The following is a 12,400-nucleotide window of genomic DNA, read 5'->3' on the forward strand; positions in this document are numbered from 1 at the left end:
TCTGTCCCAGGCATCCAGATTCAGTCGCTGTTGAAACTGATCAGCGGCTGATTACAGGAAGCCCGGGGCAGAGCAGCTCTGCCTCGGGCTTCCTGTAGTCAGCCGCTGGTCAGTTTCAACAGTGGCTGAATCTGGACGCCAGTTCCGACTTACATACAAATTCAACTTAAGAACAAACCTACAGTCCCCATCTTGTACGTAACCCGGGGACTGCCTGTACTGCTTTGGTAACGGTTGAGTGGATTTTGTGGATTTTGCCCAACTGAAGCTACATTACTTGAAAAGGATGTAAAATATCAAAAGGTAACCTATATGAACAATCAAACAAATAAAAAGGCATGTATAACAAATAAAATTGAAAAGCTAGCAATGTATTTTTATTAGCAATATTTAGGTCTACACTAGAAATCAATTCATGATTGAGGAACATAAAAATACTTAATATTAAAGCAAGCATTTTATAGTTCACTTTTAACTACTGAAAATAGTTGGCTATGAGAAATCAGATAAAATATAGTAAGACAGTATATGAGCAATTAGGAATGTCCTCCTTGTAGAACAAAATTATTATATAAATAATTAAATTATATAAAATGTTCCACTTGCAGGGAAAACAAACAAACTACACACATACACACACACCATCTATAAATGAATCTATTATATTTTCAGACAGGAACGTGCAAACATACACTAAGAATTTACGCTCAAAATTCTGTTACTTAATCTAATTTGGGACACCATTACTTTCTAAAACTTTACTACATATTTAGATTCCAAACCTACACAGGTATAAGCATATATTTAACTTATACACTGTAAGCAGTGTCAGAAATCAGATGGATTGCTCAGAGTGAATAAAATTAAACCTGTACTCAAGTCTTTGCAGGATTCGGGCTTCAATATACAACTCAAAGTTAACAGTATACATACAACAGAATATTTTCTTTACAAAATAAGTGTACTAAGTAACTGTGTGGGTGATGCAGAGTGCCACTGAACAAAGGATTAGATCAGGGGTCAGCAACCTATGGCACACATGCTATATGTGGCACACAAGCAAATTTTCTGTGGCATATGGGGCAGGAGCTCAGCCTCGTGAGCCTCAGGATTGCTGTGTAGCTGCAGGCTGGAGTACCAGCTCTGGCTTCCTGGTGGGAGGGGGACACGAGCGGCATGGCACAGGGCTGTGGCTACTCCGTGTCCCTGTGACTGTTCCTGCCTGGCCATGCAGCTCCCAGGAGCTATGGGGTTAATCACCCGTGTCCCTGCCTGGCCATGCAGCTCCCACCCACACTACAGGCTCCGTGCTACAGGTCACAAGCTGCAGCCAGCTCCCTAGGGTGGTGGGGCCTGGGCTGCGCTGCTCACCACAGGCTGTGTGCAGGAGTTGGGAGCCCCTTCCTCAGGCCCCCACTGTACCTAGCCGGGCTGGAACCAGCCCCGAGCAGCCCCGGACTCTGCCCACCTCAACCCCAGAGCTGCAGCCTGCAGGTGAGGGTCAAATCCTGGCAAAGGGTTGGGCCAGGCGGATAAGTGACTCTGCCTCCCTGGCCCCTCCACACCCAGTGTTGCTGCCCTGCCAATGAGTGCGCTGGGAGCACAAGGATGTGGGAAAAGGAAAGGGGTGAAGCAGGATTCTGGGGCATGATGGGAGGGGACAGGGATTGCACTGAGGGGCCTGGGGCGATGCAGGGGAACAGGTTGGTGGGGGGAGGATCTCATGGGGCAGAGGGAAGATGTAAGAGGGGATACAATTTTACTTTGCAGAAGCTGCACTTTCCTTTACTCCCCACTTCTTTGCCTCCCTCCCTAACTAGCTATTTGGCTGCATTCTCACCCTCCCACCTTTTCTGCGTTACTTATGCAATCCCCTCCCGCCCCCAAACTCTTTCATGAAACCCTACACACCTCATCTTCTCCTGTCACTGTACTCCCTTCCAGACCCTGCCCTCCTCACCCTGTCCTGCACCCCACCTGCATCCCTATATCCCACTTGATGGCAGCCCTGTCTCACAAATTGAACCCCTCATTTTTGTTCCCACTCCAGAGCCTAAGGGGGTCCACAAAATCCACAAACTCTGGAACCCCATAAAAGTAAATCTGGCCCATAGGAAACCCTGAACCTCAGTCTTCCCTGTCCCTTCCCCTCACTTGTGTGGTGGAATGCAAAAAGAGTGAGGTGTCTCAGTTAGAGGCCACATCAGTGAGCATTTGGGGTTTTTGAAGGAGTTTTTTTGCTTCTCAATTGTGTGGTCCTCAACAGATTTTTGTGTGGGTCAGTGGCCCCTGACCCAAAAAAGGTTCCCCACCCTGGCCATGAATAAAGAAAACATTGAAACCTTTTGTGTTGGACATAAATTAATATTTTACTTTATTTAAAATTAAGTTTGATAAATTAACATGAGAAACTTAAAATGCTTAATCTGTTTAATAATTTAAATGAAACCATTCTTTCTAGCTGTAGCACTAGCAAAATGGCTCAGGTATAATTATGTAATTAACAATGAGTTTCCATTAGAAACTGGTGGTCCACAGAAAGGTTTATATTGACCCAGGTGGTCCATGGGGCGAGTGGTGTAGAGCGCCTCTCCTCCCCTCCAAGGAGAGTGGCACAGTCCATGGACGAAGAGTAAAATCTTGGCACACCACTTCAGAAAGGTTGCCGACCCCTGGATTAGATGATAGAGAACTGGCTAGAACCTATATCACCCATGTTAAGGGACTGGAGGTTTCAAGAAGGATATGTTTTTGTAAAGGAAGTCAACTTTTTTTTAAGTGTTCACTGAACTCTTTTGGAACACAGACAACCTTCACTTTTTTTAAATAGTTTTCTGTTTATGAATTTTTATAAGGTTTGATTAGAAAATTGGACAAAACTTAATGTAATGCTTTATTAGATTAAACTAAGTCTTCAACATCTGTTTCTCATTTTGGCCCTTACTGCAAAGATTTTTTTTTTTTTTTTTTACCACTATGGACTGTAAAAGTATAACGGATGCTGTCCCTAGCCTGTGTTTGTCAGAAACTAAAAATGAGTGACAGGGAATGGATTACTTGATAGTTACCTGTTCTGTTCTTTTCCACTTGGGCACCTGGAACTGGCTACTTAAGGAAGACAGGATACTGGGCTCAATGGACCTTTGGTCTGACCCAGTATGGCCATTTTAATGTTCTTAAGGAAAAGAGTCACATAAATATATGTATATGGGTTTGTTGCTCTGGAGCATGCATTGCTGATTTTCTCGTGTTTAAGGCATCACATTAATAACCTTCGCTATATGCTCCTCCAGGATATGAGGTTTTGTGGATAATCCTAAGAAAAGCTCAACTTTAATAAATGTTTAAATAATAGAACCTTCTATTTTATGAACAGTGGTTTGAAACCTCAGACTTATAAAATGTTTGATGCTGTAGGTAGGGAACTTTTTTTTAAACTGGTGTTCACTGACCCCCGTGCCCTCCCCCCAAAAATCATTCTGTGGCCTGACAAAAACAAACAAACAACCAACAAAAAACCCAAACACAAAAAATCACAAACCTGACTGGCCTGACCTCTGATTAACAAACAAAATATATCTTACAGGCCTGGCCCCCAAGAAACAAAATAAAAAAGCAACAAATCTCAGTGGTCTGTCCCCTGAGGGGACATACAAACATACACCATAGCTCTGCAAGTAAATTTTTTAGTAGGCTGGCTCAGTCCTGGTATCAACTCCCGCTATAACTCTGCTTTATTAAGGAGCTGGGGAACCGGTGTGTAGTCCCAGATCCCGCCAGGTCCAAGCATCCACCTCCTGTAGTAGTTCAGGATAACAATGTAGTACATTCAGGATTCACTGGTTTGGTGTCCTGACTGGTCTCTTGCTCCATCAGTGATGATAAACGTTCAGCTGTGTGCGTTTTTGTATGCTCCCTCAGTATATCATGACAGCTCTGTGCACACAGCTAGCATAACAGACTTAAAGAGAGCCCCCAAAGACCACAGACTCAAATATGATTTGAAGGCACCCAACTCAGGTTAATTGTTGAATGAAATACATTGTTGGTAATAATAGTCGTTGGTAGCCAGACAGCCTCTGAGCCCCTATGCATTTGTACCCGTGACAATGGAAAAAGCTCAGTCAATAGTATGGATTGACTATTTCCTCCCTACACCGGACAAAGAGTTAAGCTAAGGCACCCCAACATTTATAGATGAAGAAAATGTATGATACACACCTTATGTATCATCTTGTACATTAGCGACACATTTGGTATCTCCCCTTGTACTTTCCTCCAAAGCATTCCTATTCACCACCCATTGTTATGTTTTCACTCCTGTTGTTTTAAACTATTTTATTATGTATTAAGTTGGGGCATCCTTGTACTTTCCTGGTGGAACGTATTGACACATTTCATGTGCTTTTAGCAGTGCTAGCAGTTCTAGTGCTGAGAGACACTGACTTGCAGGCAAACATTTGCTTTTGACAAGGCCTGTCTGTTACTCATTACAGAACTCTTGGTTACTTTGGTTCAGGCACCAGGCTCTCTCTTTTTTTAAACCCCCGGTGAGACTCTGCATTACTGAGAGACTAGGGAGCCGGTGTGCAGGGAGGCTGGCTCATGCTGGTTCCCGGCATCAACCACCACTGCATCTCTGCATTAATAGTAGGTATATTACCTATCGATTAATGTAATAGTCGAGTAACTGCATGAAATCTTTGCAGTTATTCGACTATTCTATAGTTCCCGGAGTTGAGGCTGACAGCCAGTGCAATCTGGCCCTACTCCTGGGGAGTCCCCTGCCACTCTATGCTGCTTCCTCTGTATCAGAGGTAGCAGCAGGGGGTGACAGGCGGGAGCCAATCACCAACGGGAGCCAATTAAAAAACTCATTCTCCTCACAAACTGGCAGCCTACCACCCTGCACTAACTCTCATACAAAGGCAGCAGGCGCAGGGTGGCAGCAGCTCCTGTTTGCAGGGGGTCCCAGCTCCCCTGGGGCATGCCAAGGCAGGGAAACTTAGAGAGGGTGGAACACAAGCACCAAAAATTTTGTTTGAAAATAAAAGGAAAATGTACATGCTTTATTTAAATGATTTTTTCAACGCAGTGTTATTTTGATTAAATTAATTTTTATTTGGATTTATTTTAAAAAAAGGATTCTTTAAATGAGAATTCCATCATTTGTTTTTTAATTCATCCCTATAAACTCTTATGAGTTGCTATGTTTTTAAAAAAAAGGTATAATCAATGTGATTTGCAATAACATTTTCTTCTAGTTTTCAAACCTTAAGCATTGATTTAGCGGTTACAAAACAGAGCACTATTCCAGTTTTCTTGGTTTTCTCTCTTTTCTGTAAGTTTTATTGATAAGCAATCCTACTGCAGGTTCATCCCATTTTTCTGGCTCATCTTGGTTCAGTCCAGAGCTGAAACTAATTTCTTACAAATACTGTTCTATCATAATCTCCCCAGGGGTCCCCTCAGGACAGGAGGTTGGGAGGTGTCAGGGTGTGAGGAGCTCAGGGCAGTGTCTTGGGAATGTGGGGGATGAGGACAGGGGGAAGGTGTGGGGATGCAGGAGTCAGGGTTGGGGGTAAGGAGAGGTTCATGGCAGAGGTAGGGGTGTGTGTGTGTGTGTGCGTGCGTGTGTGTGTGTGTGTGTGTGTGTACACCAAAGCCCCAACCCCCCAGATATGTGCTTGTTCTTCCCCTTCCTGTCGCTGTCATGGAGCAAGAGCAAAGTGTACAGCTTGTCTGCCCCCTGCATCAGTCAGAGTAAGGAATGCAGCAAACTGTGCATTTTCCCCTCTCTCCTTGACAGTGATGAATGGGAATAGCCAGAGGATAGAGCTTCACTCCTCCCCTGCACCCTTCCTAACGAGCGCCTGAGGAGTGGGAGGCTGGGGCAGTGGAGCAAACCCACTGCCAGCCGCTTTCACCTGCCTGGTGACTGTCTCTTTTCTGTTTGGTTTTATGAGAGGCAATCCCATTCCAGGCACATCGCATTTTCCTGGCACAACAATACTCTTACGTCACTTTAACTTATAAGAGGAAATTGTATACCAAATTTGGTGGTTCTAGCTCTTACCATTTAGAAGGATTTCTTGAACAGATAAGTCTTTTATCTACTATATATTTTAGAGTTTAAGTATGCTGCTGCCTAAAATGGTCAGCTTCCCAGCTCCAGCACTCTTGTATTAATCAATTTTATTTTTATTTTTGTAACAGGTAATGGATTAAGATGCAAATTAGAATGCATCTCAAGCTACTTGTGAAGCATATAACAAGCCTTGATACTTAGAATTAGGATATGAAAAGCTAATGGGGTGATGATTACCGGTTGCAGTTAACTGGAGGGGGTTGGAGCAGCTCCCCGCCTGCCAGAGGCAGGGGGCTGCTCAAGGCCCACAGGGCCTGCTGCAGACAGGGGCTGCTTCAGCCATCTAGAGCAGCCCTGTCTGCAGTGAGCCCGGGCACATCGCAGACAGGGGCTGCTCCAGAAAGCCAGAGCAGCCCCTGCCTCAGATATGGGGGCGGGGAGGAGGGTGCTTGCTCCAGCCTGGCCATGGCAGACAGGGGAGCTGTTCCAGCTCACCCATAATGTTTAACCAGTTAACCAATTAAATTGGATTTTACATCCCTAACTATACTATCCTGAGGATACTAATAACTTTTGTTGTCTATGATCTCATACGTTAACACAAGATAAAAATACAACAAATGTAGTTTTTGTTTTGTTTGTGTTTCACAATTCAGTGTGAAGCCTTAGAGGGAGCATAACTAGATTTATCGTCTATTGTGCTGCTTTTGGCACCATGCCCAGATTTATTCCAGCTTTCAAAACAATGTTCAGTTAATGGCTTTAGTCATTAATACGTAGCCAACTGCCCAAATATTACGTATGTTAAAATTCTATGCACTGAGTGCAATCATTACACATATTCATTTTAGTGCACAACTGATAATATTAACATCTGGATTTAACTAGGATATCTGAAACTATTTGCTTTGGAGCTTAAGGATATTAAAGAGCTTCATGGTGGTGGTTTAAAACAGAGCCTTCACAAGCCCACAGAAAGAGGTTACAGTTGTCCGAATCTTCATCACAGAAAGAAGTGGTCAAGTTTGTACGACTTAATGAACACCATACTGTTTTCATTTATTCCCTGGGTTACTGAAAGCTATCTTGAACTTCATCTGATGAAGAACAGCTTCAGAACCAGTGCTAGAATGTCTAATTCATTGCATTCAATAGAGCATGTAACTATTTTATTTAGAGACACAGAGATGAAAGATGACCCATGGTTGCCAACTGCAAATACAAATAGGCTTAATTTAGATTGTTAATTCTTTCCTAGGCATGATACTGGTTGCTGCCTGGCACACAGCTAATGAAGCAGCAGACACACTTATTTCAGAGAAATAAAGATCAAAGGACAGATATTCTTCTTGGTTTTGCCAATTATAATCAAACCAGCTGTTCTCTAAACAGCTGGAAGGCAGTCAGACTTCTTAGTACAGGATAATTGCAGTCCTCTTATCTAACCTTCACCCTCAGGGTGTTCACAGTTGCTTTGCTTTTGCCTAATGTTGCAGCCTCAGGAAGAGATGGAAGCAATGAGGGTAGGATATGGAAAACTTCATGGAATAGGCAATGGTTGGACAGTCAGAGTAAAAAGGGGAAGAGTACTCACTGGGGGACACAGAAACAATCCCTCTTCTTCAGACACTTTATCGACTCATTGGCCTGCTGAGAAAGAAGGGAGGTGACTAGTCACTTGCTCATCCCTTTTGTAAATGTTAACCCCAGCTATGGACACATGGAGCCTTGTTTTGTTCTATTTCAGCAGCCCTCCCCCACACTCCGTAACTGTAGAGTCGGAGCTGTGTCTTGCAGATACAGTGGACACAAACAATCAACCTGTTTTAGGGGTAGGAAAAAAAACTGTATTCCTTTTGGGGCCAAACTGCCATAGGCATAGTGTTGGCGGTTTTTTTAAACTCTCCTCACAGCATCCTGGCGGCACACTTAGGTTAACTAGTAATGGTATTTAATAGTTCATGGTTGTACTTGGTAGGGGCATTAGTTTGTTGTAACTTGGGGCCAGTTTCCAGATTGTTTAAAAGGCTAAATGAAATGGCTTCTAGAAATAAAAAGACCAGGTATTTTGATGGGTCTTGTGGCTATGTGGGATAGGCAGAGGTCCTCATCTCTTTAGTATATGCTATTCTGTTCATGGTCAGCAGCAGCAACATTCAGAAAAGCAAGCTGAATTCTAGCAACAGACTAAGAAAGTCTGCTCCATATTATGGGGTACATGGTGGCAGCTCTGTAACCTTCTCCCTCTAGCCACTTCAAACGGCTGGCCTGTGAGATTATGAGTGGCAGGGCAAGCAGTGCCCTTCTCTGTGTTACATTTAATAATATTGCAGCTGCCATTTAAAATCTGTCCCTGTGTTATGTCCAGATCAAGCACCAGATCACGAACTAGGAACGAGGAATAGGAAGCCTAGTCTGAACTAACTAGTTCGTGCCGCGTGTAGCTGCGGGGCACGGAGTCCGAACTAGCGGACATTTAAAAATGGCGGTGCCCGGCAACATGCAAATGAAGCCCGGGAAATTCAAATCCCGGGCTTCATTTGCAACTCCGGTTAACTACATTACCACCCTAGTTCGAACTAGGGTAGTAGTGTAGACATACCCTGACTGTGTATTATGTACTCACTGGCTTTAAAGCAGTGGTTCCCAAGAGTTGGGCGGCAGACCAGCACTGAGTCGCAAAGCCCTGCATGCCAAACCGTGCTATACTGCCAGGTCACACCCACAGCTAGGCTCTACCAGGGAATACAGCAGTGATCCTTGTAAGATGTGCGCTGCGGGTGCACCCCAAGAATTTGAGGCCCACCCGACTGCTTAGCTGTTCTGGGGCAGGCCACATGGCCGGCAGCTGCCCCGCCCCAGGAGCAGCAGGGCAACCACCCTAGTTTCAGCCCTTCCTCAGGGCTGGAGCTGCAGGCCACATGTTGGGGGCCAGCGGCTGCTCCGGCAGCCCCACCTGGGTCCAGGGCCACGTGTCAGGTGGCAGCTGCTCTGGTGGTCCTGGCCAGGGCCAGAGCTGGAGCAGCGGGCCACATAACCAGAGCCAAGGCATCAAGGAAGCAAGGTGATGGGATTACGTGGGCAGGTGGGGCAGGGCACGACGTGCAGGCAGCCTGAGGTCCATGTGCAAGGAGAGTTGCTGCAGGGCAAGTCTCCAGAGCTGAGGAGGAGGCTGGCCCCTCATGAACTCAATACGGACCCCAGCTCTGCCAGGCTGCACTGTGAAGGGGTGAGTGCAGCTCCCACCCACGCCCTGTCCTGGCCAGCAGGAGAGGCTCGGGAGCTGCCAGGTCCAACATGGACCTGGAGTCTGGTGGTGCGATTCTCCCACAAAGTGCCACTACCAGGGGCCACAGTTGGGAAAATGCCAAGCCGTTAATCTCTGTGCAACCGCACCCCGCCCCCACCCGTCCATGTGCTGGGACCTGCCACTTTCTGCCCAAGTCCCCTCATGAGTCACTCCAAACAGCTTCCTTCCCCTCTCCCAGCTCTCAAACATAAAGTAACAAAACTACTAAAAAGGGGTGAAATGTGAGGGGACAATATTAACAGTGGATATTAAATTGCTCAAGATACTTAAGCTCAAAGCTGACTGGAAAGTTACAAGGCTCTCACAAAACTGGATGGGATGGGTAACAAAATGGCAGATGACATTCGATATTGATGTATGGCTATTTCTCAGAGAATTATCTGCTCAATGTCGAGTGGTAGTCAAAAAAGCTAACAATGTTAGGAACCATTAATAAAACAATTGATAAGACAGAAAAATATCATAATGCCACTACATAAATCCATGGTACATCCACATGTTGAACACTGCACACTTCTGGTTGCTTACTTTCAAAAGCAAGGTATTAAAATTGAAAAAGGTACAGAACAGCTTCCCTATGAGAAGAAATTAAGACGGCACATATTTCAGCTTAGAGAAGAGATGATGAAAGGGGGATATAAGAGTCTATGGATTCATGCATGGTACAAAGAAATGAATAAGGAAGTGTTATTTACCTTTTCACAACGCAAGAATCAGAAGGCAACCAATGAAATTAATAGGCAGCAGGGTTAAAACAAACATAAGGATATTTGGCAAAAAAACATTCAAAACATACACTTTTAATCTAGAACAGTGTTTTCCAATTTTGTTTGGCCACGGAACCCTTTTAAACTCAAAAGAATTTTGCGGAACCCCTAATAACAGTCTAATATATGGATCTGAAAAAGTAGACTACAAATAAATAAGGATAACAAACAAATGCTAAACAAGGTCATAAGATCAACATTTAGTTTTACTGCACATATTTCAAAACACAAATCACAGAATATTATTTTTTTTAAAATCATAAAATGTTATTGTAATGGAATTTTCTTACTGAATGCTTATTTTCACTTCACAGAACCCTAGGGTTCCGCAGAACACCATTTGGGAAACACTGATCTAGAACTTGAACTTTCCTGAAGTTTCTTCAGCTGGTAAATGTCATCTACACACACAGTTTCAGTGATTAAGTACAATCTTGGTTTGTATGCATGCCACATAACTTTGCATGAATACAGAACATAATACTATAATAAGGTCTAACACGATACACTTTAACATTCCACATAAAAATCTTCTTTTTCTCTTGCCAAGCTGGTCTATGTCCATGCTCATTCCACTTTTTCATCCTGTACCTTATACTCTATCAAAGCTTCCCCCCTCCCTCCCGGTTCAAAAGTAGTTCTGCCTGTCATGCATACCTTGCATGAAGAAATGTATAGCGAAAGTGGGGAAGAGGGGAAGTAGTTGTATAGAACTTTTGCTATAACTGACAGTTGGGTTGATTCTGAGACACTGCTTTAGGGAGGGACAGATTTGGGAACTTGGTATTAAATATTTCCTTTTTAGGTATCTACCCATACCTAGTTGCCTAGATTTGGGAGACTTATGGAATCTGTTCAGTCTAGTAGGAACAACAGAATTCTCACCTTAAAATCTCTCAGAAGCTGGAATTTAAAAGGAAAGATGTTGATGCTTACACTCTGGCACTTTTGCTATGACTACAGGTGGAATGTGTGACAAAATATAATACATATGCACAAACTAATAGGAATTGCATATGTAAATCCCTTTAACACTGAAAAAAATCTCAATCATTTTTAGGAATATGGGTATTACATTTAACATTAATGCAACTATATGAAGATCTTGCTAATTACTCATATTTAACAACTTTGACTTTTACCCTGTAATCAGATCTGTGCAAAAGGTCCCAGATGTAAATTTATAAGTAGCGGCTTACCAAATTCACAGCCATGAAAAATGTGTTATGGCCCATGAAAATATGTTTCCCTTGTGAAATTTGCCAGGGAGGGGCAGAACTACAGGTGCCCCAGCCAGGTTTCTTCCCATGTACCCAGGCTACAGCTGCTAGTCCTGGCAGGACTGGAGAGGGACAGGATTTCCTCTTTTCCTGCAAAGGCTGCTCCAGGAACCAGGTCAGACCAGCCCTTAAAACCTCCCCCAGCTGCAACAAGCTCTGCAATCACACCCCACTTCCTGCCCCATTGCTCCTTGGACTCAGGTGTGGTGGGGAAGAGGGGAAGAAGGGTCACTGTACAGTCATCAACTGCAGACCTTCTACAAGATTCTGGGTCCCTTGCTCCCAGCCTTGCCCTTCCAGGCACACCACTAAGGGGCTAAAGGGGCCTCATGTTGGCTCAAGGGGCAGGGACCACAGACACCCATGTCCACAGGAACCCAAAAAAGTGATGACATCCTCCCATACTTCCAATCCTCACATCTGTGCTGTTCACTGCTCTCTGGCTACCTAACTCTAGAGGCAGCATCTCTGTCAGCAGCAGCACAGAAGGATAGCAATAGTACCTCTCTCCCTACAATAACTTGCAACATCGCACCGTCAACCGTTTTTGAGGTTATAACACCATAAAATTTCAGATGTAAATATATTAAATGATCATGAAATAACAGACCATGGATTTGGTAGGGTACTAATAAGAGCATGAATTTGCTTTGGTTAGTGATTCATGAGTCTTGACAGTTATGTACATTTTTTTAAAATGTTTGTGAAAGTTAAAGTTTTTAAATTATTATTATTGTCCCTACAAGTGAAAGAAGAGATAGATGTCTAAAGGTACAAGGCTAAGAAAAGGGTAATGAAGATAGTAGCACGTGGGCTTCAATGGTTAGCAAAAGGAGTTGGGGAAGGGGGATGAGAATCTCTAGAGTACTATTTTCTCCCTTTTGTCCCCAAATATTTAGATAACCTAAACTACAATTTTCAAAATAAACATACTTTCCTTTTCTACCTGTTACAC

General features: G+C 43.8%; 1 protein-coding gene across 11 annotated transcripts in view; it reads right to left on the reverse strand.

Moving 5' to 3' along the window:
• Positions 1-12,400, reverse strand: part of MRTFB (myocardin related transcription factor B) — a 266,743-nt gene that overhangs the window by 204,758 nt on the left and 49,585 nt on the right. For 2 of the 11 annotated variants that reach the window (XM_075899336.1, XM_075899332.1), the window contains exon 2: positions 7,683-7,738. The exons of 8 other annotated variants lie outside the window; for them this stretch is intronic. The gene's annotated coding sequence lies outside the window, so the exon portion shown is untranslated. Of the gene's footprint in view, positions 1-7,682; positions 8,577-12,400 lie in introns of those variants that run through there. One more of the 11 variants, XM_075899335.1, reaches the window with a different exon arrangement.

The sequence above is a fragment of the Pelodiscus sinensis genome, chromosome 16 (assembly GCF_049634645.1).
Source record: "Pelodiscus sinensis isolate JC-2024 chromosome 16, ASM4963464v1, whole genome shotgun sequence".
NCBI lineage: Eukaryota > Metazoa > Chordata > Testudines > Trionychidae > Pelodiscus > Pelodiscus sinensis.